Source organism: Sus scrofa, chromosome 1 (genome assembly GCF_000003025.6).
Source record: "Sus scrofa isolate TJ Tabasco breed Duroc chromosome 1, Sscrofa11.1, whole genome shotgun sequence".
Classification (NCBI taxonomy): domain Eukaryota; kingdom Metazoa; phylum Chordata; class Mammalia; order Artiodactyla; family Suidae; genus Sus; species Sus scrofa.
This window is the reverse complement of record NC_010443.5, coordinates 61,055,519-61,082,952: the sequence shown is the minus strand read 5'-3', so window position 1 is coordinate 61,082,952 and position 27,434 is coordinate 61,055,519. Positions and strand designations below refer to the sequence as shown.

General features: G+C 35.9%; 1 long non-coding RNA gene across 4 annotated transcripts in view; it reads right to left on the bottom strand.

Annotated features, from left to right (window-relative positions):
• Positions 1 to 27,434, bottom strand: part of LOC106508897 — a 150,233-nt gene that overhangs the window by 23,514 nt on the left and 99,285 nt on the right. For 2 of the 4 annotated variants that reach the window (XR_002343593.1, XR_002343601.1), the window contains one exon: positions 22,720 to 24,116. The exons of 1 other annotated variant lie outside the window; for it this stretch is intronic. This is a non-coding gene — a long non-coding RNA (uncharacterized LOC106508897). Of the gene's footprint in view, positions 1 to 1,093; positions 1,303 to 22,719; positions 24,117 to 27,434 lie in introns of those variants that run through there. One more of the 4 variants, XR_001306016.2, reaches the window with a different exon arrangement.

Genomic DNA, 27,434 nt, shown 5'->3' with positions numbered 1-27,434 from the left:
TATTTTTGTCTTTTTTTGCTATTTCTTGGGCCGCTCCCGCGGCATATGGAGGTTCCCAGGCTAGGGGTTGAATCGGAGCTGCAGCCACCAGCCTACGCCAGAGCCACAGCAACGCTGGATCCGAACCGCGTCTGCAACCTACACCACAGCTCACGCAACGCTGGATCATTAACCCACTGAGCAAGGGCAGGGACCGAACCCCAACCTCATGGTTCCTAGTCTGGTTCGTTAACCACTGCGCCACGATGGGAACTCCCAATAATTTAATTTAATGATTTATTAGTAAAATACATTTTATTTCTTTTGCAAATTTAAATAAAATGTACGTTCATGTTAGTAAATTCATAAAGGCTAACTAGGAAATCTTTTGTGAAATCCCCAAATGCATTTCTAATTTTTAAATCAAAATATCATAGCAGATTACAAATTAAAAAAAAAAAGGAATAGTGAGCCACTAAAAGCAGTCCCATTATACTGTGTAACAAGAGAGGCATGACAATCACTATTACTATCATTCACAGATATTCCGCACATCCTAACCAATTGATAGTTCTTGTATGTTGAATATGATGTATTCATTATAGTCATTATTCATTTTGATGTCTATATTGTCCCAGCGTTGGCCACCAGTACCTCTTGTCTAGAGACGTCTGTATCATTTTGACTTGGTCATATTAGTTTTTGAGTATATTTGTTTTCTGGCACAAAAATGTGTTCTGGACCCGTCTTAAACACGTCTTGTCTTTAAACCAGAATCAACGTTTTCCCTGTGAACCCTAGTTCCTTAGTGGAGAACGGCAAACTGATGTTGGTTCTGTCATACTTTTACATACACACACACACACACACATTTCTAAAGTCTGTCAACACGTATATTCTAATTTTTAGAAAAGAACATGTTTTATTGAAAATATTTATACTAACTTCTTAATATGAAATGTTTAGTTCCCTTTTTTAGATATTTTTGATAAGTCCTGTACTTTCCTTCTGTGTCAAATTTAAACTGATTATCTTTTAGTCTCAGTTTCTAGAGGTGAATTTAGTCCACTTTCCAGGGACTCTCCCAACCTCTTCTTACATTTGTTAATGGAATTACTTTTACGTTATATATTTCTGTCTTATGTCCATTTTTTAGTGTGTATAAAGGTAAATTGTGACATGCTCATCAATAGTACCTGTGGCAAAGCTTCATCAATCATAGGTCAAATAGCTGAATCTTACTTTCTAGTTGGTTCTTCAGGCCAGCCACATGAGAACAACATTCCCAAAGTTCTTCCATGTCCATAAATGTTTGCCTATGGTCTATGAACAGAAAGGACAAATTTAAAATACCTGATTCACATTTTCTAAGTGTCTAAATAATGCTGCTCCAAAGTCTTCTGGCATCAAATATTACAGCCAAGATGTCTAAAACTAGTTTAGCTTATTTTTCCTCATACATTGAAATGCTTTTAAACAGTGACTGGTCAAAGTTGGTCATTTTCCTAAAACTCAAAACATGCTTTTAAAATCTTTGAAGTTCATTTTGTTACAACATATCACAAAGTTTTTGTCTTTTTCTATCTTTTTTTAGGGCACTTGCGGCATATGGAAGTTCCCTGGCTAGGGGTCAAATCAGAGCGGCGGCTGCCAGCCCATACCACGGCGACAGCAATGCCAGATCCTTAAACCACTGAGCAAGGCCAAGGATCAAACCCTCAGACTCATGGACATTCTTTCAGGTTCTTAATCCACTGAGCCACAATGGCAACTCTGGATATATCTTAGAATTTGACAGTCAGACTTAAATTCCCAGGTACACTGTGCCTTTTAAATTTATATTCATATTTATTTCAGGAAATTTTTATTTGAATTTTAAAATACTCCATCCCATGTCTTTCCTTCTCTCATCAGCTTACTATAACCACGCATGTTGTACCTCTTCTTTTACTGTCTTCTATATTTGCCACTTTTTCTGATAGCCTTTTCACTTTTTGATTTCTTAATATTTTCATCCATTTCAATCTATTCTGCTTAAGATATATTTGCACTCTTATCTTTCTTTTCAGTTCATCTATTTTTAAAAATATTTTTCCTTATGTATATATACCACATTTGGGGTTAATAGATGCAGACTATTGCCTTTGGAATGGATTAGCAATGAGATCCTGCTGTGTAGCACTGGAAACTACGTCTGGTCACTTATGATGGAGCATGATAATGTGAGAAAAAAAGAATGTATACATGTATGTGTAACTGGGTCACCATGCTGTACAGCAGAAATTTGACAGAACACTGTAAACCAGCTAAATGGAAAAAAATAAAAATCATTAAAAAAATATTTTCTTCTGGTTTTTCACTCTTCATCCTGAATTTCAGTTATTTTTTTATTTCTGTAGTTAAGCCATTTCATTCCTGAGTTGTTCTGCTTTGTCATTCTTTCCAGGATTTGAGAATTTGCTTGATGCCTTTTAAGTTATTATGGAACATGAGGATACTGTGTTCATCTTCTACATGGCAACAATTTAATAGCATTCCCCCTCCAGTTGGGGTATCATTTGATTAAATTTCCTCTTTTTTATTACTGTATTCTTTGTGTCAGATTTAATCAAATTCTTACCAGTGTTTTCTAAAAATGTTTTCCTGTGTAGAGACAGAGATGGGTCATGGTGGCTTTCCAAGCGCAAGGCTCAGCTCTCAAGGGCTCCCTCCACTATGATAATGTGAAGCATTCAAATAGCCACCTTTTTAAAAAATTTTTTTATTTTTTATTAAATTATAATTGATTTACAATGTCCCTCAATTTCTGCTGTACAGTAAAGTGACAAAGCCAACCATACCCACCCATTCTTTTTTGTTTCTAACCTGAGAGACACAGTTCCCTATGCTGTACAGTCAGATCACACCACCCATCCATTCTAAATGTTACAATCTGCACCTACCAACCCCATACTTCCGTCAGTCCCCCTCTCTCCCTCCTCCCCCTGGCAAACACAGGTCTGCCCCTTCATATCCATGATCTGTTTCTGTTTTGTAAATAGATCATTTGTGCCATATTTTAGACTCCATATATAAGTGATATCATATGGTGTTTGTCTTCTCTTTCTGATTTACCTCACTTAGTGTGAGAATCGCTAATTCCATCCATGTTGCTGCAAATGGCATTATTTTATCTTTTTTTAAGGCTGAATATCAGATTAATCCATTCATCTGTCGATGGACATTTGGATTGGTTCCATGTCTTGGCTATTGTGAATAGTGTTAAAATGAATATATGGTGCATGTATCTTTTTGTCCATCTATATGCCTAGGAATGGAAGTGCTGGATCATATATTAGTTCTATATTTAGTTTTCTGAGATACCTCTATATTGTTTTCCACAGAGGTTGTACCAGTTTACATTCCCACTGCCATCTATAGGTCTTTTTTGGATAAATGTCTATTTAGGTCTTCTGCCAATTTTTCAATTGGGTTGTTTGTTTTTTGTTGTTGAGTTGTATGGGTTGTCTACATATTTTGGAGATTAAACCTTTGTCAGTTGAATCATTTGCAAGGACTTTCTCCCATATTCTGTGTTGTCTTTTCATTTTTTTAATGGTTTCATTTTCTGTGCAGAAGCTTTTGAGTTTAATTAGGTCCCATTGATTTATCTGTGTCTTTATTGTCATTATTCTAGGAGGTGGATCAAATAAGATGTGGCCATGATTTGTCAAATGCATTCTACCTATGTTTTCTTCTAGGAGTTTGATATTATCTGGCCTTACATTTAGGTCCTTAATCCATTTTGAGGTTTTTTTTGTGTGTGTATGGTGTTAATTTCATTCTTTTTTCTAATTTCATTCTTTTACATGCAGTGTCCAGTTTTCCCAGTACCACTTATTGAAGAGACCATTCTTCCTCCACTGTATATTCTTGCTTCCTTTGTCATAGATTAGTTGACCATAAGTCCTTGGGTTTATTTCTGGGCTTTCTATCTTGTTCCATTGATCTATATTTCTGTTTTCATGCCAGTACCATACTGATTTGATGATTGTAGCTTTGTAGTATAGTCTTAAGTCAGGGAGCCTGATTTAGCCAGTTATGTTTTCTCTTTTTAATATTGCTTTGGCTATGAGGCCTTTTGGTTTCCACACAAATTTTAAAATATTTTTTCCAGTTCTGTAAAGAATGCCATTGGTGATTTGATAGATATTACAATGAATCTGTAGATTTCCTTAGGTAATATTGTCATTTTGACTCTATTGATTCTTCCAATCCAAGAACATGATATATCTTTCCACCTGTGTCTTCTTTGATTTCTTTCATCAGTGTCTTATAGTTTTCAGAGTACAAGTCTTTTGTCTCTTTAGGTGGGTTTATTCCTAGGTATTTTATTCTTTTTGATACAATGGTAAATGGGATGGTTTCCTTAATTTCTCTTTTTGATATTTTATTGTTATATATAGAAATGCAATCGATTTCTGTGTAATATTTATGTATCCTGCAACTTTACCAAATTCATTGAGATCTAACAGTTTTCTGGTAGTGTCTTTAGGATTTTCTATAGTATCATGTCATCTGCAAAGAGTGATAGTTTTATTTCTTCTTTCCAATTTGGATTCCTTTTATTTATTTTTCTTCTGATTGCCATAGCTAGGACTTCCAAAACTATGCTTAATAACATTGGTGAAAGTGGACATTCTTGTCTTTTTCCTGATCTTAGTGGAAATGCTTTTGGTTTCTCACCATTTGTCTGCCTTTACAGGATAAGCCTGGTTCAGGATAGCTTTGATCTAGATATTCCTCTCAGTTAATCAGATTTCTAAGGCCTGGCCTTTCCAAACTGTGCTCTCATTTTAAGCTTTGAATTTTACTGCTATACTTACTTCATAGGTATGCCTCCTCTGTTTTTAACATATTTCTAAAACAACTTAACATATACACACACATGCACACACATATATATACTTTTCATACATATATATACTTTAACATATATATATGAATAAAGATACACAAATAGCACCTCATAGAAGAAGAGGAAAGGAAGGACTTGCTTTATCATATATCTAGAAATACCTCCCAACCACAGTAATAAAAATGCAGGAATGGGCACATAAACTAGTGAAACATAATAGAGACTGGCCCTTACATAAAATAAATTAGCATTAAATTAAAAAGGCACTAGAGTCAAAAGGGAAAGAACAGATTATTTGATAGATGGAAAAAAAATGGAGGCCTCATCTAATGTACACGTAAAAGTGAAGTACATGAAAGTATAGAGTGCTAGGCACAGGTAAATTATCATCTAAAAAATGCTTTAAAAGCTCAAACCATAAGACAAGAACTTTATATATTAAAGGATTAGAGCTTCAGTACTATCAGCTGAGTGAACTTGGACAATCCTTTAACTTTATGTGCCTCAATTTCCTGATCTTTAAAATAGATACTATATTATTTTATACAAAATGTTAGACAATGTTTTGTACACAGTGAACTCTAAATAACTGCCCACTATGACCATCTCTACTACTTCACAAAAATCAAAATTTTCTAATCAATATGTAATACCATGAACCAGGTAATAGACAGGTGAAAGAAAAAAATATTTGCTAATGTCCCAAAATTGTAAGAGATTAATATTTAGGATATAGGAAACTTCTGCAAAAGAACTATAAAAAAATCAACTTGATAGAAAATGAATAAGAAAATAGATTATTTATAGAAGAGAAAACCCCAAGAGCTATTATGTTGAACCATATGTAACTGCCATATTTTATATATCAAAAAATGTTTGGATCTCAGCAAATTTATATGCTTCAATTTAATTAGTAATTGATGATACATGGAAAATCATTAGTAATCAAAAAATACAAATTAAAACTTCAGTGATAAAAGTATAAAAGGCTTCATAACACTCAATGCTTTCAAGGATGTCAAAATAGAGGAAACTTCAAACCCTCCTTGGTGAGTGTGTCAAATGATATAGCAATTCTGAACGACGCCTTCAAGTAACACTTAGTCGAATTATGTGAGTACACAGCTTGCAAAATAGCCAGTCCACTTGTGAATAAGTATCCCCATGAAAATATTATACTAGTTCATAAAGGGATATGTATGGAGATAATTCTGCCAGTGTGTGACAGAAAGAAGGTGAAAACAACCTGTGTGTTCATCACTGGAAAAATGATCACATAAAATACAGTAAATTTCAACCATGGAATATGCATGACTAAATCCAAAAAGCTTACCTATCGATGAAGATGATCTTAATAATACTGCTTCATTTTTTAAAGTGGAAAATAGAATTTGGTATATAACATAATAGTCTTTATCCATATAATAAAATGTTATTTTATGCACACACAAAACACACATGAAACATTAAAATGACTGACCTTATAGAGAGGGAAATGAGATGGTGGTTATAGATATTAAAGGAAATTAACAAAACAAGGATGGAAAAATAAATATTCAAGTCAAAAACAAATGCAAAATTAAAAGGCAAATGAAAACTAAGAAAATGTTGCTAAAAATATGACAAGGAGATAATATTCCTGATTTAAAAAGCATTTTTAACAATGAAGAGAAATATAAACCTCAAAGAATAAATTAAAATGGATAACGGGGATATAAAAAAATTCACACTTTTTAGTAGTAAAGTTAATTTGAATTAAAAGAAAATTTTGTTTTTATTTTTCACACAAATGCAAATGTGAAAATCATGGATGATTCCTAAATATTAAGAAGAGTATGGTAACAAAGGTGATATCCAGGGAATTCCCATTGTGGCTCAGTGGGTTAAAAACCCAACTAGTATACGTGAGGATCCAGGTTGAATCTCTGGCCTCACTCAGTGGGTTAAGGATCCAGTATTGCCATGAGCTGCGGTATAGGTCTCAGACAGAGCTCGGATCTTGCGTTGCTGTGGCTGTAGCTTAGGCCAACAGCTGCAGCTCCAAGTTGACCCCTACCTGGGAACTTCCATACGCCATGGTGCAGCTCCAAAGACTAAAAACAAACTAACAGACATAACCAAAGATGGTATCTAGTGCTGACTGAAGTTTTCTATTTAGAGAAAATATCTAGGAATATGTATCATCCTTCTGTTGACCAGTAATTCTACTTTTGGTAATCTATGATAAGGAAATAAATAGATGCAGGGAGGATATTTACATACACAGGAGTTTGCTACATGGTAAGATACAAGAGGGGAAATTAGGAAAAAATGAAGTAGAGGGAAATGGTTAATTTGTAAGAAATATGAACACAATTATGTTTTCAAAGATTAATCTATAAAAATGCTTACTTTGAGAGAAAATCTTGATTAAAAAAGTATATATGTATACACACACACTACATATATATATACACACACACACACACACACACACACACACACACATATACATATATAATGGGCTTTTTGAGGTTTCTGTTATTTTGACATTGAATAAGTACCATTTAAAATTTGCTTACCTATCCTACAAGATATATAGTATATACTGCTTAATACGTTCAGCAAACCAATGTTGTGAAAAAAAGTGGAGAATGGGGAAGGAGGGTTTCAGATTAAGAGAAAGTTAAGGAACATAAAACCCAAATTCATATCATGGGCTTTGATTAATTACTCATATGAACAAATTAGAAAACTTTTCTGGGACTACTAGACAAATTTGAATATATAATGGTTATTACATCATATGATAGATTTACTGTCAACCATACCTTTAATAATTTTTTGTAGATAAAATCTTACTATTTCTTTTTCTTCTTTGTCTTTTTGCCTTTTCTAGGGCCGCTTCCTGTGGCATACGGAGGTTCCCAGGCTAGGGGTCCAGTCAGAGCTGTAGCCACCAGCCTACACCAGAGCCATAGCAACCCCCAGATCTGAGCCGCATCTGTGGCCTACACCACAGCTCATGGCAATGCTGGATCCTTAACCCACTGAGCAAGGCCAGGGATTGAGTCCGCAACATCATGGTTCCCAGTCGGATTCATTAACCACTGAGCCACAACGGGAACTCCCTAAAATCTTACTATTTAGAGCTGTAGTTTTTAAGACAAAAATGTAATGATTTCTGGAATTTACTTAAAATAATTCATCAGAAGTCACATAATACAAATATGACAAAATTATACAACTGTCAAATCTTAAGCATGACTATATGAGTATTCATTTTAATTTTTCTCTTTTCTTTGAATTCTAAAATTTTTAGGCTATGTCATTAAATAAAAATTCCTCATAGATTTCTTTCTAGGGATCCATCAATTTAGTATAGAATTATATTTTATCTTTAAAAGAAAAAACATAGGATAGGCTCTTTATATAATTATGTACATGTATTAGAAAATAATATTTAACCTCACCGTGAACCTGAATTTCGATACTTTAGAATGCATTGGTAAAACTTTTTGTTTAAATTTTTACATAAATTGGGTATATATTTAATACAGTGCTGTGCTTTCAGATTGAATAAATTATTTTTATTTGTTTTCCTAAATACATATACATCATACCAGAAAATTCTTTGTGTGGGGAAGCTGTGTGTCTTTTATTTCGCAGTACTTACATAAATAATGTAAGATTCCACTGAGCGATGAAGAAAAGACAGAAAAGGAGTAAAACTAGAATTGTCAAAAAAACATCTAGACTGGGCCATTGCTTCTGTGTGTGCATCTACTAGCAAGATGAGGTCGCATTCAGCATGGATTTCTGGGACATCCAGAATGTGGGTTTAGATCCTGAAATGTGAGTATATATGATTTAGAAGTCTGAAGGAGTTTTCTGATTGTTTTAATGTCCTCAATCAAGAAGGAAAGTCATCAGATAAGAAAGAGAATGCAAGGGCAGGTGTTCAAGTTTGAAGAGAAGAGAAGATGTGAAATATTCACTTGGAAAGTGGTTAAGTGAATGGACCAGGGACATGCAGTGTGATTGTCTAGGAGGATTAAGGGACGCCTTGAGGTTTATGACCAGGGACTTCACTTGGACCAGCGACTTCACATGGACAAGTAAATGAACTTTTATGTTTTTATCTAGTCATATTCAGATGGCTCAGGAAAGTAGTAGATCTCTGGATCCAATCAACTATGTAGTTTCACCAAGCAAAAAGGAGAAAGAAATAGAGGGGCAATGGAATCTAGTATATGAATATGAGAGTGGTTATATTGATTAACCATGGAATTAGAATTTCAGTTGAGTAAGAAGGTTAAGTCAGGATACAATAAAATGTCCATAGATTTAATAGATTGGAAGTCCCAGAGAGGCGGAGTCAGAGTAGTAGAGGGTACAATCTTAAAGCTTTCTTGTAAAATCTGATGTTTTAAAGTTTGATTAGTGACAACAAAATATGTATAGGTTACCTCATTTTACTTGTTATAAACCTGACTGTGTAAGCATCAAAGATAATTTGTTATAAATATTATTTTTCATAGTGTTAAAAATTGTTTTCCTCATAACATTTGAGTTGGAAACTTCTGCTTTTAATTCAGCCTCACGAGATGAGAAATTTTTTTTTTTTGGTCTTTTTGCCATTTCTTAAGCCCCTCCCGTGGCATATAGAGGTTCCCAGGCTAGGGGTCGAATCTGAGCTGTAGCCGCCGGCCTACACCAGAGCCACAGCAACGCGGGATACGAGCCACATCTGTGACCTACACCACAGCTCACGGCAATGCCGGATGGTTACCCTACTGAGCAAGGGCAGGGATCGAACCTGCAACCTCATGGTTCCTAGTCGGATTTGTTAACCACTGTGCCACGATGGGAACTCCTGAGATGAGAAATTTTTAAATAGGGCTTTTCCTTGAAAAAGTTATACCACTGATGAATTAAATACAGCTATTAAATGATATTTTATTGAGTACTGTGAATACTAGTACAATAAACAATTTCAGAAAGATTAGAATTTTAATTTAATCTCCATTATTCTGCTTTGTGCCTTCTACATTTGTTTTAGGTTTGTTTTGTTTTTGTTTTTGTTTTTTGCTAAAAGAGGGTATATTTCTCTCTAGTTAACTAGCTAAGGCCCCCTTTGAACATTCATGTTTTAATTATCAGTCTATTGTATTTTATCAGTCCTTGTAAATAGTAGAAAGTTTTTAATAATTACTTTTGTGTGTATAAACAATTTCTACTAATTAGTAGAGAATTTTGCCTTTGTAATAATAAACAAAAATGTGAATTAAGAGGAATAATAGAGAGTTCCCACTGTGGCACAGTGGGTTAAGGATCTGGCATTGCTACAGCTATGGCTCAGATTTGATCCCTGGCCAGAGAGCTTCCATATTCTGTGGGTGTAGTTCCCCCCTCAGAAAAAAAGAGAAATAATAGAATTTTAATATATAAGCACAAAAATTTTTTTTCACTCCCAGCTGCACTTGAAACACCTGGTTATGAGTTCTAATACATGTGTGAGTTTGTATCTGGAAACTCTTTATTGTTCCATTATTTTTTCTAATCTCGCACAAATATTATACTATCTTAATGATTTTGCTTTTTAAATTTTTTCTATTATACTTGATTTACATTGTTCTGTCAATTTCTGCTGTACAGCAAAGTGACCCAGTCATATGTGTGTATGTGTATATATATGTACATACATATATATATACACACACACGTTCTTTTTCTCACATTATCCTCCATCGTGTTCCATCACGAGTAACTAGATATAGTTCCCTGCGCTATACAGTAGGATCTCACTGCTTATCCACTCCAAATGTATAGCTTGCATCTACTAACCTCAAACTGCTAGTCCATCTCACTTCCTCCCCCTCCCTCTGCACCTTGGCAACCAAAAGTCCATTCTCCAAGTTCATGAGCTTGTTTCTTTTCTATAGAAAGGTTCATTTGTGCTACAGAGTCCAGATATATCATATGGTATTTGTCTTTCTCTTTCTGACTTACCTCACTTAGTATGAGAGTCTCTAGTTTCATCCATGTTGCTTCAAATGGCATTATTTTGTTCTTTTTAATGGCTGGGTAGTATTCCATTTGTATATTTAGCACATCTTCTTAATCCATTCATCTGTCAATGGACATTTAGCTTGTTTCCATGTCTTGGTTATTGTGAATAGTGTTACAGTGAACATAGGGGTGCGTGTATTTTTTTCGATGAAAGTTTTATCCAAATAACATGTCCAGGACTGGGATTGCTGGGTCATACAGTAGTTCTATATTTAATTTTCTGAGGTATTTCCATATTGTTTTCCATTGTGGTCGTGTTAATGATTTTGCTTTAAAATAATTATAATTATGGTAGGTTATGTCTCTCCACATTTGTTTTTTTCTAAACTTTGACAACCATCTAAGTGGTAAAGATCTACTCATATTACATGGAAAAGTATAAGGTACACACATAATATCTTTTCCATGTATACCATTTGGACCTATGCTTCCAGCTTCCCAATAAACTCTGCCCAGCAACCCCCCAACCCCAACACATACACATAAAATTTGCCCCAGGAATCTGGCACAGTTTTTAGAGAGTCTATGTTAGACTACTGATAACTCTGACATTCTACTGGATAGATACTACTATTTTTCCCAGTTCACAGATGAGAAAACTGAAGTTAATGAATTTTAAGTTAATGGACCAACTAGATCTTAGGTTTATCAGTTATATCTTTATATACTTCAGAACTTCTAGCATTACTTGCCTATAAAGAACACAAAAATTTGATCATTGATTATCTACTTCATAAAGGAATTCATTATTATGGATCACAAAGTTCATTGTGGAGAAGAAATCAACAGAACACTCTTACTATTTTGACAGATAATTATTAGCAAACATCAGAAAGAAGCAACTTCTATTATCTAGTTTGGCCATATAAAGTTAAATGTTGTCAACATCTTGTATTAATTGTATTTTAGACAAGGGCTGAGATTTGGCCAGCTCATATGTATGGTAATTGTCACCATCATGTGCAATTCATCACAAATAATTAATAACGCACTTCGTGGAAGAGGTTGTCAAAGCACTCCCATGGTTTTGGTACATGGCATACCTATGAAGCTTGTTTTCAGTTTGAAGCTGCAGCCATGGACTATTTTCATCTAACTGTTCTGCATCATGTTCTAAGTCATTATTCTGTTGAAAATGTATCTCATCTCTGATTACTGCAAGCTCAGTTGTGCTCTCTGTCCTTACTTTTTGCTAGTAACTTATCTAAGAATGCTTCATGTGAAGCTGTCCTCAAATATTTTTAAAATTTCTCTCCCATGCATCTTATGCAATATCATCAAAGTGAAATTGTAAAGGACCACTTACTGGAGATCAAACCATTCAAAAATTTCTCTGAAGCAGTAGCTCTAAGTGTGCCTGAAAGAATTCCTTACTGCAGAATTCCTAGTGCATCAAATTTCAAGTGACTGGTATAGAGCTGCTCACCAAAATATCAATAACATAAAAATTCCACTAGAATAGAATAATCCAAGCTATATTGAAAAGTGTTTCTACTAAAAAAGATAGCTTAGAATTAAATGTAACTGTAAGAGTGACTCAACTAAATACTCTTCATATGAATGTGTATCCAATTTAGATTTCTTTACTCTATATGCCATTCTCCCCCATAAGGAAACCGTATAATGAATGGAGTGACTATTACATAGTCATAATCCAGGCAAGTGCATATACTCTGGCTAACATGAGAAAAAACATTTTGGTCCTTGATTTTCCTTATATCTTAAGGGATTTCATTATTATATAATTTACCATCCAAGCCAGATCCCTTTACAATGGTTATCATTTCTTAACATCATTCTAACTCAAATAAGTCACAATACACTTTCATTATCCAAATATATGTCTTAATTTTATCCTTTTCCCTGAATCCAACTTTTAAAAATAAAATACCCCCCTACAAAATCAAGATATTCTTATGTTCCTGTTGACATTAGCTCAACACTCACAAGTAAATAAAAAAAGGTACCAAAGAAATAAATATGCCCAGAAAAGATCATTAAGCTTTATTAATACATGTGGATGATAATAATAATTTGTTGACCACATGTTCTGTGGGATAAATACTATTAAGAGGTACATTTTACTGATAAATAAGCTGAGATAATTGCATGACTTAATGGAGATCATGCACCTAATTAGTGGGAGACTTTAGAATAAAAATCTATCTAAAATTACAAGATTTTAAAACTATAATCATTATCTTAAACTGTCTCAGAATTTTGGGAAATCAGAAAGTGAGACCCCCATCAAGGTATGGAAACCTAGAGAGATAGCACTATGTATATCTTGGCCTTGAGCACTTAACTTTTCTAAGGACTGTCAAAAACAGAGCATGTTGTCATCTACTGCTGCAAAGGTGGCTAGAGTAAGGTATATAAATTGTGCATTATTAAAATAAACCAACAAATGACCAAAATAACTTTTGGACCTGTCATGGTTATCATGTGTTCCAGGTAGGGGTAGAGGATTCTTTCTTGAGACCAAAAGAAAATACCTGTAAATTGCTATGTGATGTACCAACATCTAGGAGCAGTTTGAAGAGACCTGGTTTTAAGCCTCTACATAGTTCTTGACTTATAAGGGGCAGACTTAGAGTCTTCTGTGCTTTAGTAAAATTAGCATTGTGGCTCCAGCAGAAATCTTTAGAGACACAGCAGATGATAACAGAATTTATCGAATTTGTCAATAATAAAATGTATTGGGAGTTGCAGATGACTAAACTACTTTTTTTCTCCCAAGGCTGACTTTTGGCATCTAAGAAAACCCACCAAAGTCTCTTCTCCATCATATCCTAAGGGATCTCTTTGGTCATGGTGATGTCTAAACACAGTGAACAATCATGCCATTTGCAAAACACCTGAGGCCTGCCATGTGGGCCAACTCTTTCGACCCTTCCTTGGAAGACCTGTTCTTTTGCCTCTATTCTGCTCTCATATGGATATAGCTAAGAACACATTTTGTGTCTGTGCCCAAAAAGGATGAAAGGCTGATACCATCTACCATGTGGCCAGTAAGCTAAATTGGCACCCAAAGGATGCCACCAGCTTAGAGGTCAGTAAACAGCTACTCTGGAAAAAAAACAACGTATTTACTGTCTAGTAGAGAGTCTGGTTTGCACTGATCGGAATTCACACTCAAAGGTCACTAAGCTTTAGTCCTTGACCATTCTACACTTGTATAAAGAACCCATGAACAGAGTTACCACCGGTGCTTTGGTCAATGCAATAAAAGTGACATGTGCTACTTCTGGGCGGGTTTGAAAACTATTTTGTTGTCTGCAACCTTGCTTCTTTTCCCTCTATTATTAGCATGGAAATACCCTTAAAAGGAGGTGCTCTGTTATACTAGGTTCCAAGGTGAAAAAAGAGAAGGAGACAGAGAGAAAAGAGGATACAGCTGACAAAGGACAGGCATATAACACAGGCAAAAAAGAAACTACTATTTTATCAAATCACAAGATTTTGAGGTCATTTTTCACCAGAGAATTGCTTAATTTATTCTGGCTGATCATAACTATCAACTCTGAGTATTTGTAATAATAATTCATCAAACAAGGAATTATCTATTCCTATTTTATAACCTATAATTCCCAGTGCTTAATTTCCACAGGGCCCTGAAGCCCCTTTCATAGGAACACAGACTGGAGGACATGCACATATTTCTGGATCATGACTTAATATCTCTTGTTATAAAGGATGAGCCTGTTTTCCTTTCCTGAGCCTAAAAGTGCACAGGACTCATTGCAAGAGCAATCCTTGACAGATGTTCAGCCAAGTTAAGTAATAGCTTCCTTATCACCATGTACAATGGGCTACCTATGTAATAGTGCTTTCAATTTCAATGTATGCCACCTCAAATGAATTCATGAGGCAATAAGTCAGTAATTTTCAACTTTTGCCTTCAAAATTTTATAAGGGAGGAAATTCAGAGCTGCACATTCATTTCAGATTATCTTTCCAGGTCTAAATCAGGATCTCTATCATGCACAGACTGTCATTCCAAGGGAATATTCAGTTTCCAATCAATTTTCAGCATCTTTGTAGACCAATCATTACGACCAATAGAGGCAGACTCAGTCTGATTTAACCACATCTGCAAAAATAAAAAACTCACGATAATGTGCAATGTAGTTCATGTTTCTGAGATTGAAAAAGGTAGAAATAACAAAGACAATAAGAATATGTCTCTTTCAAGTATGAAGAGCTTGATGAATTCAGAGTGGGCTGGAACCTGAGGTGTCAAAGTCTTTACACTGTCTTCTCTGCCTTGGGAGCCCTCAAGCTTTTGAACATGCATTAATGTTTGTAGGGAAACAATTCTCATGTGTATTTTACTGAAGGGAATTAAGAATCCTTAATTATGGAGTTCCCATTGTGGTTCAGTGGGTAAGGACACGACATTGTCTCTATGAAGTTGTGGATTCAATCCTTAGCCTCGCTTAGGAGGATGTTAGGCCTCGCTTAAGGATCTGGCATTACTGCAAACTGTGGTGTATGTTGCAGACATGGCTCAGATCCAGTGTTGTTGTGGCTGTGGCATAGGCTGGCAGTGGCAGCTCCAATTTGACCCCTAGCCTGTGAACTCCACATGCCTCAGGTGCATCCATAAAAAGAAAAAAACAAAAACATGAAAAACCCCTCTTCCTGACAGGTGTGTCCATGGGTGGGGTATATGAAAAAGCATTGCACTGTAAACATAAGTGTAGGATTAACCCCTTCATCTCCTTACAGTGAGTCACTATTGTGTATTTTATCATTTTTCATAGGGATGAGATGATGGGGAATAGCCATTTATCTTGAGCCAAATCGCTACCAAATACTGTTCATATAAATATTGCCTGTATTAGTCTAAGAGACATGAATCACAGTGTACCTTCTACAAACTCTTTTTGTTTGTTCAATATTACTTCTCTTGATGGCCCTGGATCAAAATCAATAGGCTCGTTTTTAAAAACCAAGACAGCTGGTGGTTAGACTTCCAGAGGATAGTTGTAAATTCTTTTTTTTATTTTCCCACTGTACAGCAAGGGGATCAAGTTATCCTTACATGTATACATTGCAATTACATTTTTTCCCCCCACCCTTTGTTCTGTTGCAGCACTGATTATCTGCTGAGTTCTCAATGCTACTCAGCAGGATCTCCTTGTAAATCTATTCTAAGTAGTGTCTGATAAGCCCAAGCTCCCGATCCCTCCCACTCCCTCCCCCTCCCATCAGGCAGCCACAAGTCTCTTCTCCAAGTCCATGATTTTCTTTTCTGAGGAGATGTTCATTTGTGCTGGATATTAGATTCCAGCTATAAGTGATATCATATGGTATTTGTCTTTGTCTTTCTGGCTCATTTCACTCAGTATGAGATTCTCTAGTTCCATCCATGTTGCTGCAAATGGCATTATGTCATTCTTTTTTATGGCTGAGTAGTATTCCATTGTGTATATATACCACTTCTTCCAAATCCAATCATCTGTTGATGGACATTTGGATTGTTTCCATGTCCTGGCTATTGTGAATAGTGCTGCAATGAACATGCGGATGCATGTGTCTCTCTTAAGTAGAGTTTTGTCCGGATAGATGCCCAAGAGTGGGATTGCAGGGTCATGTGGAAGTTCTATGTATAAATTTCTAAGGTATCTCCAAACTGTTCTCCATAGTGACTGTACCAGTTTACATTCCCACCAACAGTGCAGGAGGGTTCCATTTTCTCCACAGCCCCTCCAGCACTTGTAAATTCTTATTGTGCATCTCCTGCATTAAAGGAATATCATCTTGCTATAGTCATAGATGTACCACCACTTCAGCCATTATGTTACCTTTTCAAAGACATGGTAACACTGATTTGCTGATAGAGTCCCAACATTAGTCTTTAAAATGCCCAGTGTCCCAGAGTGATTTTTGGCATATTATAGAGTATATTTTGGTGGGCTGGTTCCCTTGGTATCACAGGCTACCTGGTGGTTTTCCCCAGTTAAGACAGCTATGCACTCCTACGATTTTTTCCAGATATTTAATGTAAGAATTCTTTCGTATCAGTGTCAACAGCAACCCTATGTGCCAAGCATTACTATACTCCTTACAGCAGCCATGGAATTTTGTATTCTGACAAGATCTCGCAGTATCCCACATAGATACTTAAATCCTTGCATGACCTGAAAGATAGTAAGAACAGTGACTTTATGGGCTTAGAATTATTACCTAGTCTATTCTCAAATGAGGACCAGAAAGAGATAATGATTTTGGTAATTATAAATTACTAAACTATTTGAAGAGCTACTACAATAGAGTTAGTAATCAAAGTATAAGCTTTCACTCAAGAGCACTCTTTTCAATAACAGGGAAAGTCTAACAAAGTTTTTAAGAACAGAAAAAGTTAAATCCATATGCTACATAATTACTTTGTCATTTTTCACAATTTACTAAGTGACTTAATGTGATCTTATATCCTACTACATGTCATATCTATCATATATTAAAATGGTTAATTTTGCATTTTGGTAAGTTTGTAATTAATTAGCTTAATATTATTGGAAAAAAGTCAGAATGTTTCCAAGTACCCTAATGCAAATTGACTAATAATTTATTAAAATTTTGGACTCCATGTTCCAATTCCTTCACATTTGCATTTCAATTAATTCTTTATTCTCAAAATTACTATTATGTTCTATCTCAAAAAAAGAGAAACCACCAAAAAATCATAAATAAGTTGTAAAATATGGGTGGAAAGTAATTTCTATTAAAAACAAGTGTGTATTCTCATCTTTGGAACTCAATAACAAACACTTTTCAGACATTCATCTTATAACACAATAAGGTGGTCGTTAAAATCATTTAAAAGTATTTATTTTGAAAAAATACATATTTATGCAATGGAAACAAATTTTATTGATATTTTTAAAAAATAGTATCCAATCATAGTATTTAGGTTGGTCAGCTGCCAAGTATTTGTGCAATTTTTGAATAATTTTTGTTAATTGTTTTGATCAATACCAAAAAGAAATTAGTATACTTGTTATCATGGTTAATGAAGTAATTGCTCTTTTATTTATATATATATAGATGATTTATTTTTTTTTCATTCATGGAATGGCAATATGAATTCTTAGGATGCACATTAATAATCTTAGCTAAAGTTTATTCTAAATGTCTAACAAGCATGGCCTCTTGTGATTTTATGAAGCAGCTACATTAGTCGAGTCCAGAAATCGTATGCAGACTTCCAAAAAGCTAAATGCATATCAGCATTTTTCTTCTTAAACCACTGAAATTATTTTCTTTTAAATTGGCAAAGGAAAAACAGCTTCCTCTTCAATAAAACATGGTACAGGATCATATATGGCCATAATATAATTTTGTAATAATTGCATAATTATGAATTATTGTGTAGGCTACTGTATCAGTTAAGGTTCAGTCAGGAAAACAGAAATCATATTTACTATTTGAACACAGAGAATATGTTAGAGAACTGGAAATCTGTATAAAGGAAATACTGAGGTAACACAGAGACAGTTTCTGCTGGAAGTAGCCCCCACCTCTGGGGTGGGGGATAATGAAAGGAAGTGGTGGAGGACCCCAAGAGCCTTGTCCCTTGTACTTCTGAGAGGTCTGAGAGTGGGCACAAAAGCAGGCATTGGAGTCGGCTGCCACTGCCAGGGCAACAGGTTATTGATGAGCCATCTGTCGGGACCAGCAAGCAAAGAGGACAGGACAAGCCCTTTCTCCCCCTCCAGCCTTCCAGTCCCTTTCTTGTGACCCTATTGGTGGAACCTATGGGGGAGCAGCTGGCAGTATGGTTTACAAGGTCTTCACCCTAGTATCATAACACAGAAATAGGGGTTTGAAGTTAAGAGACAGAATAGCTCAGTAACTGACACATATTTATCACTGTTATTTCTGTGAAATTCTTAAATCTGAGGATTTAGATTTCACTATTTAATACATACTTTAAGAGAGTCAAGTTTGATGTACATTATTTGTACATATTTTTATAAATCTCAGTACTTAATGCTTGTTACTTATACTACAGGATTACATAAAAAGATGCATCATATTTTTCCTTGGTACTTCTTAACCTGGTCTCAAGTTCCCTCTGGATTTCTCCACTTGAGGGAAAGTGACAAAGGTGCTTCATACCCATGTTCACTTCTGTGCTCTTTCCCACCAAGAAGGGCGGGTTGACTTGCTGGGCTCTGCCATTTGTCAAGTTTGTCAAGGAATGAGTGAGCAGTACGTTTAAAATGTAAGCAACTCCTCTTTTATCCACGAAAGATTTTATTTATATATGTGTATTGTTATTGGTGGACTAGTACAAATTAAAGAGTTTTTGATTAATGCCACGTGCACTACTTATCTTTCCATTAAAAGTGTAATGTTAATGGTTAGGTATTAATGAGAATGTTTTCTTTATCCTTATTTACATGTGCTGAAAATATAAGATCAGTTGAAAATTTTCTCATTCAATCAGTATTGGCAATTTCTGTAAAACATAAAGATTTTCAAAAATATTTATTTTGAAATTTAGAAAACAAAGTATTGTGATTAGAAAAGTTATTAAGTTCATACTGAGTGGCATTTGCAGCAAATTTGGAATTTGAGAATTTCTCTTAATTTGTCCTCAAGCAGCTAAAAATATGCTAAGAAGTGCTTAAATAGCTTGAATAACACAAGAACAATTACTTCCCATGTAAAGGATCAGCTCGATATATCAATTGATATCAATATGTCAATTTTTATTTCTATTTTGAATACTGGTGGGTTTATCTGTTTGTTAGTGAGAGCTGTAGTTAATATTCCTAAGTAGTCTTAAAGCAGTCCATATAAATAAGACTAAGTGAATGCAAAAGAGGTTCTTTGGAGTTGTACAACATTTTGATTCCATCCAAGTAATCAAGGACATGAAGCTTTAAGAAATTCCTATAACTGTATTTCTTTTTTCATTTTTTAGAGTTTTACTGAAGGATATACAATGTAGTGATAATTTCTGCTGTACAACAACCGTGAGTCAGTTAATACCTGTACACACACATTTCAGATTCTTTTCCCACATAGATTATCACAGAATATCAGGTAGAGGTCTCTATGCTATATAGTGGGTCCCCATTGGCCAATCATTCCATATACATCAGTGTGCATATGCCAATCCCAAACTCCCAGTCCATCCTTCTCCACCCAATTAAGATAGAAAAGTTCACAGAATAAGTATAGTACAGTGAATAACCATAAAGCAATTACTCATGTTAATTTCCACCAAGGTTAAGAAAATGACCATTGCCATCTATAGGAGGCAACCTCTATGGATTTCAAGGATACCTGCCTCCCATTTATTCATGCTCTTGTATGGTTTGGGCTTAGTGACCTACTTCTAGCAAAAAGAATGAGGTGGAGGTGATGGCATGTCACTTCTGAGATTTGATAATACAAAGGCAGCGGCTCCCTTCTTGGCATTCTCTCTCTTGTTTTCCTTTAAATCACTCATGCTGATGCAATCAGCTGCACAGTCACGAGATAGCCCTGGGGAGAGATCCACACGAGTGAGCCTGGAGGCAGATTCAGGGGCCCACAAAACCACATCAGTGACTTTGGAATAAGATACTTTAGCCCCAGTCAAGGCCTAAGAGGACTGTCCTAGCTGACGCTTTAATTTCAGCCTCATGAAAGATACTGACGCAGAGGCACCCAGCTAAATTGTGCCCTGCTTCCTGACCCATAGAAACTGATGTAATATTTATTTTAAATTGCTAGGTTTTGGGACATTAGATACATTATCACACAAAAGGCTCTTTCATGTCCCCTCCTTATCATTTTCCTTCTCCTCTACCCCGTCCCCAAACCTGTATTCCTGCTTTTGAGACAACTGTTTTGATTTCTCTGCTTTTGAACTCATGAATACAGTACCAACAGATGATACTCTTTTGTGACAGGCATCATTTGCTCTACAATATATTCATGAGATTTTCATTAATGAATGGTTTCAGTTTGGTGCTGTTACGGCTTTTATTGTTAAAATTCTTATGCATGTTTTAGTGCCCAGATTTATATATTTCTAATTAGTGTACATTTTCAATTAGAATTTCTGTATCAAAGGTATATATGCTTTCAATGTTGGTGTATCAAGACAAACTGTTTTTTGAACTATTTGTACCAATTTACAAACCTAAAAGGAGTGTATTAGAATTCCCACTGTTCCCTATCCTCACCTAATTTTGCTGTTTTAGTTTTTAAATTTTGACCCTTCTTCCATGGGAATAGCAGTAACTCAGAGTGGGTTTAACTTAACATCTCCCTGATGGGTAATGTGGTTGAGGCTTATCTGATTTCAGTGCAGTCTTGCCACTTACACTAGGGATTTTCCCTTTCCCTAGTGATTTGTAGTAGTCTTTTATAATGTATGGATATAACGCTTTGTTATACGTGTTTAAAATCATATCACCCATGTGTGTGGGGGGTGCATTTCTATTCTTCAAGTGATGTCTTCTGATAGACTTTTTTAAATCTGGTTTCTCAGTCTATTCTTTATGGTTAGCACTTTTATAACTAATATAAGTCTATTCTTTATGGTTAGCACTTTTATAACTAATATAAGAAGTCTTTCCCCTTTCCCAAGGTCAAGATGATTTCCCCCATATTATCTTTTAGGTACTTTATTGCTGTACTTTTCGTATTTATAACTGTATAATCCACCAGAAATTGGCTTTTGCATGTGAGGTAAGTGCGATATTTCACTTTTTCCCATATGGACACAGATCATCTTTGTCCAGACACTGGCTTTGTGTTGTCATCTATGTCATGTATCAAGTGACCATATACAGGTGGCGTGTTTCTGAACTCTCGATTTCATTTCATTGGCCTCTATTTCTGTCCTTATACCAACAAACTCTGTCTTAATTACTAGAGCTTTATAATAGTTCTTGATTTTTGATGTCTGATAATGTGTACATTCTCCAAATTTATACATCCTCCTCAATTTATTTTTTTGCATTTCCATATTTATTTTTTAATTAGTTTGTCAATTTCCCCTAGAAAATATCCTTCAAGATTCTGGCCAATTGCAATGAATCTATAGATAAGCTTAGGGAAAATTGACATAGTCACAATAAGTAGTTTTCTAATTCACACAGTTCCTTGAATTTTTAGGCATTTGATATTTGGTCTTAGTTCTTTGGCCTCCAGCCCTATGCAGACTTGAGTTCAAGACACATCACTGAGGGGTAGACTAGCAATGTTTGAGCTACCTGGAACCGCTAGTTATCAATCCAGTCCCATGTGACCCCCTCCAATCTCTGCTGGTCACTCTGTCCCCCTTAGTAGCACTACGTGAAGGTTTACTTAAGGGTCTCTGCCTTTGTCTTAAACCTACAACCAACAAAGGCTTGCAAGGCTCAGGTCCTTAGCTCTCCTCCATAAATTTATCCCCTATCTAGAATCTTAAATCTTTTTAGTCTTTGTGGCTGAAGTTCTCTGATACCTTTATCATTCTGTAACTGTTCTAGGTTTTCTATTTTCCTTTTTTTTTTTTTTTTTTTTTGTCTTTTTGCCATTTCTTGGGCTGCTCTCACGGCATATGGAGGTTCCCAGGCTAGGGGTCTAATCGGAGCTGTAGCCGCTGGCCTACACCAGAGCCACAGCAACGTGGGATCCGAGCCGCGTCTGCGACCTACACCACAGCTCACAACAATGCCGGATGGTTAACCCACTGAGCAAGGACAGGGATCAAACTCGCAACCTCATGGTTCCTAGTTGGATTCGTTAACCACTGCGCCACGGCGGGAACTCTGGTTTTCTATTTTCTAATTGTTTGATCTGCATTGAAATGCTCCCTCTTACCCAAAAGTGAATCTCTAAGGGTTTCTGTTTGATTTAGACCAGTGGCTGGGGTACTGTCAATTGGTGATCACCTTAGTCCAGTTACTGATTGAGAGAGTTCAAATTTGAGTGTCAACCTCCGCTGGGAAATCTCCAGTTCTGGTTTACTTTTTCTTCTGTGGTATAGCCCTCTGGAGTTCCTAATTCAAGTGATAGAGGTTTTCTAGGGCTTCTGATTTGGCCACCATAGATGAATTTCTGTTCCTCAGAATTGTTAATTTATCAAAAGTTCTGCTCAGTTTGTCTCTAAGAGAATCTATTGATGCCTCTAAGCCTAGGAGAAAAGCAGCCTCAAATATTGGGTTTACTTCTTGGTGTTTCTATCTCTTCCTGGTTTTTGGTCCTTTAATTCTTCTTGCCTTGTTAGAACTCCAGTGTCACAAAGGAATTGTTCTTATACATTTTCTCTCAGCATTTCTATTTCTTCCAATGAGGAACTCTGATCCCTTATCTACTTAATGTTTCTTTAACAAAATGCAAAATCATAGAAATATTCATTAATGAGGTATTTTCACAATAAGGAAGGTATCGATTTTTGCACTTGGCAGAATAAGGTAATTTGATTTGGTTTGGCCATACTTCATTTTGTTTGTGTTGTTGTTTTAGATTTTATGTTTCTGGCCACAGTGCCAAAGATCTTCTCTGTAAGCTCAAGTATTAGGAATGGTTTTACAGTTGAAAAAAATGGTAGCAAGAATGCATTAAAATACGACGGCTAACCCCTGTCTTAATTTCTGAGGTTTCCATTTAGAGCCTTAATTTGACTGGTCTTCTGCCAGTTTGAAAAATAAGAACTTGAACATTTTAGCTTTGCACATGCTTTGCATTTACAAAACTACTTATAAAAATTTATGAAGTGTGCTCTTCAGAGACACAGAAGTACACCCTTTTGCTGCCAGTAATACCATAGTCCAGATGATACAGTTCTATGTTTTATTGTTGAACATGAATGAAGACATGGAGAATTAAAAAAATCCATGGTCTTAACATTTGTAAACCCCCCCTCCCATTATTTATGGGTGTCACCATACCCTTGTTAATACACACATTATGTAAGTATCTCAGGTCAAGATCCAGGCATGGCTTTGCTCGGCGCTGTGTTTAAGGGTCTGCTATGGGCTGCAATCTTGGGCTCATTTGGGATGTAATCATCTAGGATTAACTGGGGAGAGAGACCCACTTCTAAGTTCACATGGTTGTTGGAAGGATCTGTTCTCTGCAAGCTGTGGACTGAGGGCCTCAGTTTCTCACTGGTGGTTGGCCAAAGAGCACTCATAGTTCCTTACACATGGTCCTTTCCAAGGGGCCAACTTGCTGCATGGAACCATGCAAGCTGAAAAGACAATAGAGTCTACTAGCATGATGGAAGTCACAATTAGATTATACAACAGTGACACCCAGCACTTATACCATATCCTGCTGGTCAGAATCTAGGTACTAGGTCCAGCCCACTTTCAACAAAAGGGGAGTACACAAGGGCTGGAGTGTGGAAAAGCTAACATATGGAAGGAAGAACTGACCAAAAATTCATATACAATTGGGAAAGTCTATATGACAAGTCATTGTTCTGATCTTCCAAAACCATACCTATGATCATATCACAATCCTGCTTAATAAAAACAGCACAGATGTTCTTGCCTATAACTACCCACAATCAGACCCATCTTCGTTTCCAACTTTTTCTATTTTCTTTTACCACTCTTCATGAATTCCATGCTTTAGCCAATGATGTTAACTCTGCATGTTTGTCATGTTGTCCCCACTTCCTAAAAGAATGTATCCTCCTCTTGCCATAAAGTAAGGATTTTAGCCTGGAAATAATAAGAGGTGGTGGAAGGCATATTATATTCTCTTCAAATATGTAAAGAGATAGCACTGAATAAGCCAATATTAGAAGAATAAAAGGGCAGGATTTCAAGTATAATGGAGAATTCCTGACAGTTAAAGACTGCCCAACAGTGAAGTGAACTGCCTAAAAAACAGTGAGTTTTCTATTTTTTATGTGTTCAAATGAAGGAAAAATAAATCTGTCCATTATGGGGATAAGGAGATACCAGTGTTCAAGGGGAGTTAAAACAAAAAGATTTCTAATGTACCTTCAAATTCTTAAGATTCCATGAAACTGGAATTTATATAGGAATAAAAAAGTGAAACTATTCTCTTGATATGCAAAGATGAGGAAAAAAGATTTACATGATAAAATTTCAAAATAAATCGTTTGCCATTTTAAGCTGTATTGTTCGAGCTCAAGAACCTTCTTTAACAATATTTCCATCTTTCTAATTTATAATTATCCAATAAAATATACAATTACCTACCACTCCAAATTTTAAAGTAAATATGTTTGAGATCAATGTGCAGATGAAAGGTTTATTTGTATAAGAGGAAAGATAGTGCTATGTAAATACCCCTTTCCCATCAAGTATATTCCTATGCACTTCCATAAAGGCAATTCAGTGTGTATTTTCACAGGATCCTTGGTTATTGTTCATTTTAGGTCTACTGACGAAGCAGACCTTCAGAAAAATATTTACCCTGAATTAGAGGATCAAGATGGTGGATGAGTAAGACATGGAGCTTACCTTCTTCCATAAATACTTTAAAAAATTTTATATGTAAAAAAAATTCACAGAACATCTAATAAATGCTGGCAGAAGATCTCAGACCTCCATGGAGGGCAAAATCTCCGCAATAACTGTGTGCAGCAAGAGAAAAGGGGAAAAAATTAAGCAGTATAGAACTAGTACTCATGAGAGGGAACTGTGAAGGTAGAAAGGAATTTGCACAGAGAGAGAACCAAACTGGTGGGTATATCAATGGAGATGAAGGGGAGCCTCAAAGCCTTGAAGAAAAGTGCCGCAGCTGGTCTGAGGAAGGGAAAGCAGAGAGAAAACCCCATAGACAATCAGTACCACTGCCAGGACACCACAGTCTGAGACACGTGGGCAAGGGCTGGATGCTGATTCTTGGGCTTTGGGTCAGTTTTTCGGAGAGAACTATGGGGCTAAGAAGTGGTATACCACAGCCAATGGTGTGTGGGAGGACACCTGGGCCTGTCAGAGAAGCAAGGCACCATTGTTGGGGAGTGTGAGGAAAAGGATGGGGTGAGACAACCACAGGAACTTCTTTCTCTGAGCAGGCACAGGATATCCGGCAGCAGAGTGAAAGGAAGGGGAAGGGATCCAAACTACCCCAATCATCTCAGACTCCAAAGGTGAGTATGGTACCCCAATGCTGAGGGTCCCATGATGAAGCACCACCTGCCACCTCAGTCACATTAGGGGTCACCAGTGTAGAGAGCCCTGCAGTAGAGCACCACCAGTTTCCCACACTTCCCTGGGAATGCACACAGCTCTCTAGTGCACTGCCAAGGGCCCCTGACATTGCCCTTACCTCCCCTCAGATCACTGCCACTGCTGAGGTGCCCTGCAACCAGGTGCAGCCTGCAGCCCCCATCTCCCCATTGGTTTTCACCACTGAGAAAAGAGAGAGCAAGCATCCAAACAAAAAGAAGCCCTCAAAACAAGAACAGAAATTAAACATACTCGAGCTATATAGGGATGCTCCTGCATATTAATAGTTCTCCAAGACCATAGTAGATAATTGTTTTGCCTAAACTAATAGATTTAGAAAAACATAAGCAAAATGAAGAAACAGAGGTATCATTCCCAGTTAAAAGAATAGGATAACTCTAACAAAGGAGCAAAAAAATGAAATACCTCTGCAGTGCAACAGACACTGAGTTCAAAAAGGAAGTAATGAAAATACTGAAGGAATTAATAAGAATGGCTATTAAGAGTAATGCAGATTACTTCCAAAAAGGAACTAGAAACTAAAAGGAGGAGCCAAGGAAAATTAGAAAATTCATTTGCTGAGGTGAAAGCTAAGCTAAAGGCATTGAACAGCAGGATGAATAATGCAGAGGAATGACTAGGATAATAATTCTATCTTTGAGGACAGAATAATGGAAATCACCCAATCATGACAAAGGAGAGCAAAATGAAAAAAAAAATGAAACCAATATAAAAGATCTATGGGATAATATATAAAGCAGGCCAATCTATGCATCACTGGGATCCCAGAAGAAGAAGAAAAAGAAAAGGGGATTAAAAATGTATTTGAAGTAATTGTGGATGAAAATTTCCCAAAATCTAAAGGAAATAAATATCCCAATACAGGAAGCACAGAGAGTTCCCAACAAGATGAATCCAAACAGACATAGAGCATTACCTAGTATAAGAAAAATAGTGAAAGTTAAAGATAGGGAGAAGATTCTAAAGGCAACAAGAGAAAAATACAGAGCAAATTACAAGGGACCCCATAAGGCTATCAGCTGATTTCTCTACACAAACAGTACAAGACATAAGGGAGTGACAAGATATATTCAAAGTTCTAAGGGGAAAAATTTGCAGCCCAGAATACTTTACCCAGCAAGATTATCATTTAAAATAGGAGGAATAAAGAATTTCTCAGATAAACAAAAAATAAAAGAATACAGTAATTCCAAACCTATCCTAAAAGAAATTTTGAAAGGTTTCCTCTAAATAGGAAAGAAGTAAGAAAATATAGAATAGAGCAAATCACAACTGGAAAGTAATCACTTAAAGAAGCCAGTATACATACAAAACAAACAAATAAACAAACAAAAACC